The sequence below is a fragment of the Cyprinodon variegatus genome, unplaced genomic scaffold, assembly GCF_000732505.1.
Source record: "Cyprinodon variegatus isolate N-32 unplaced genomic scaffold, C_variegatus-1.0 Scaffold46, whole genome shotgun sequence".
Lineage (NCBI taxonomy): Eukaryota > Metazoa > Chordata > Actinopteri > Cyprinodontiformes > Cyprinodontidae > Cyprinodon > Cyprinodon variegatus.
In genome coordinates, this window is record NW_015150499.1 from 1439885 (window position 1) to 1442598 (window position 2714).

General features: G+C 35.7%; 1 protein-coding gene across 1 annotated transcript in view; it reads left to right on the forward strand.

Annotated features, from left to right (window-relative positions):
- LOC107082021 (growth factor receptor-bound protein 2-like) overlaps window positions 1-2714 on the forward strand; it is a 42558-nt gene that overhangs the window by 7440 nt on the left and 32404 nt on the right. The window lies entirely within an intron of this gene.

Below are 2714 nucleotides of genomic sequence, written 5' to 3' on the forward strand. Positions count from 1 at the left end.
CAGAATCATTACCACTGGATTGAAGGGAAACTATAACACCTGATGTCACTTAGAGACGTTTCAGGATTTCATCTATGCAATAGAAAAACCCGGTCCTTATGTGTTTTGTTAGACTCTTAAATTCATGTAAATTATCCAGGATTGCAACTGGAAACAATATTAAATTACCGTAAATCCTCTAATATAGGACGGGACTCAGGTACATCTTGGTCCAGGCCATTAATGGAAGGAGGCCAGAATTAGAGGCAGGCCTCTATTTCTATTTAATCAAAACAGTCGACCAGTGGAATGAATAAAAAACAAGGTTTTGTGTCTCTTTGAACCTATAAAATGCTAGGTTCATTTATTGAAAAAGTACAGTTACCATAACGGTATACAGAACATTATTCAGACATCTTCCAGCAGCTGCAATTTTTCTGCACAGCAATACAAAAAAAAAAGACACAGAATGGAGTCTTGGCCAAACTGACTTGGAAACAAAGTTAAAAAAAAATAATAATGGAAACTGTTCTGCCATCACAGCGAAATTTTATTTGAGGCAGGCTAAGTGGAAGTAGGCTACCAGTATCATATATTTCAAAGGAAATTCAGAACAACGAAGGAACAAACAAAATTTTGGCATTTTTAACGCTGCCTGGTTACCATCAGACCTACCGGTGATCACATTTGTCTTTCAGATCAGAACGGTTGTGTAAGGCGACTACGATCTCTGTGTAAGGATGGGACTTTCCATGCTAATGGCTTGGATTCGTTAGCAAACACTGCCCCCCTGTGGTACTTGTATGTTACTATCACAAGTTGTTGAGGACTGCCCAGGAACATCGTTGGCTCTAATTATAGCCCCGGCCTGTATACGAGTCCGGTCATTATTTACCTCCGCAGACAACGAGACAGGCCATTATTAGAGACCTGGTCGCTAATAGAATAGAGGCCAATATTAGAGGATTTACGGTATATTTAGACAAGAGCGAAAATAGCATGTAGTTGTTAGAAAACACTTCTATATCGGTTATAATAATGTAAACCTGGAGGCAGTAGAGACGTCGTAACGTTGTTTAAATTTAGTCAGATTTTTCATTTACTGTTTACCAAACACCAGACGTCATTTAGACGGTGCTTTTTAAGCTGAATCTGGTTGGTCCGTCATTGTCTTGATTTAGTCCAAAAATAATTGGTAAAAAATGTTGCTGTTTGGTCGGTCTGATTTTGTCCCACTTTAGTCCAATAATAGACATTTCCAACATCTTTTCAGTTGTCTAAATATGTTGGCTTTTCACTTTTCCACCCCATGTTGGTGTTTGGATGTAAATCACGTCGCCTTTACAATGTCTTTTCAACCTATTCTTGCTCGGCAGGTACAATGTCCTAGTTTATTTGCTTTAACCTTCAAACTATAATTAAAGTTAAACTAATGAGGTGTTTGGTTTTGATCCTAAAACCATAAAGTTTATTGTTTGTGGTGATTTTTACCACAGCTACCATCAAACCATAAGAGGTCGTCGCCACTTGATGAAACCATCTAACTTTATTGCCTCTGAACAAACATTTTATTTGCACGTCGTGGTAAAATGTTTAGGACTTTACTCATAGAAGGCAGCAAAGATGGCGACTGAGTGCAACGTTGTACCCTCTTGTTGCCTTTGGTAAAGTAACATCTTGGTGCTGCTGAACAAAAACCCTTTAACTTATTCTCATCCTTGTGATTTTTTCTGTTTGCTGCTCTGGAGCACATAGGTCTACGTTTAGACCCTTCCCAGGCTAGAAAGAAAACAGCAATATTTTTAAAGTAGGACATTTACCGTATCGTTTATTGTGATGCGTTTGTAGTCATGATAAGAATTTTAACTTTTTTTAAATTAGACTCAATGATGATTAAAAACTCCAGAAACTGGTTGAATTGTCAGAACTTTTATTTTTACAATTTTTCTTTTTTTTTCTCTTATTTTCATTGTTGCTTGGACAAACTTAAAGGATATAATAAAATGCGATAACTACAAGATATTTAGTGATAAAAATCATATTTTTTAAGCAGTAAGCAGTCACACTGATACAGTTACCAAAGAAAGACTGCAAAGAACTCATCTTTTTTTAATCATCTCTTTTATTCTTATCACAATAATATCACTAATATCAAGATAAGATTTTAAGTGCATATTGCCCAACCCTACTTTAAAGAACCAGTTGTTTCTGCCTATTAATGTGGGAACGGAGTTATTAGAAGCGAAGAGGATCAATTTGAAGCTTGCTGTGTTTGGAAAGATTGTCAAAAGAAAAGCTTCTCCAAATGTAATACAACAGCATATCTCTCTACCTCTGGAACAACAACTTTTTAGATATCTGGAAGGAACAGATCTACAACTCTGTATTGAAACAGTTTTAAGAGGCTAGAGAGATGAATTAATGTGTTTGAGAACCTTTTTAGTGGAATAAAATGTTTAGAATATATCCATATTAATAGTTGTTTTTATTAAATGGCATTAGTTGTCTAATATAGTGCTTGGGTTTATTTTACGGCTTTGGTGTTAATCAGAAAACTAAGAAATGAATTAGGATTACTGTCAGGCTTTAATAAGACTGATGCCGTTAATGACTGTAAATCATTTATTTGTTTCGTTCCCAGAAGCACAGAAGCTTCATTGTTTCCTAAACTTCAGTTTAAAAGCAAACACAGAAAAAAAATCAATTTAAGTTTTCAGGAAACGAAGCTGCAGCGT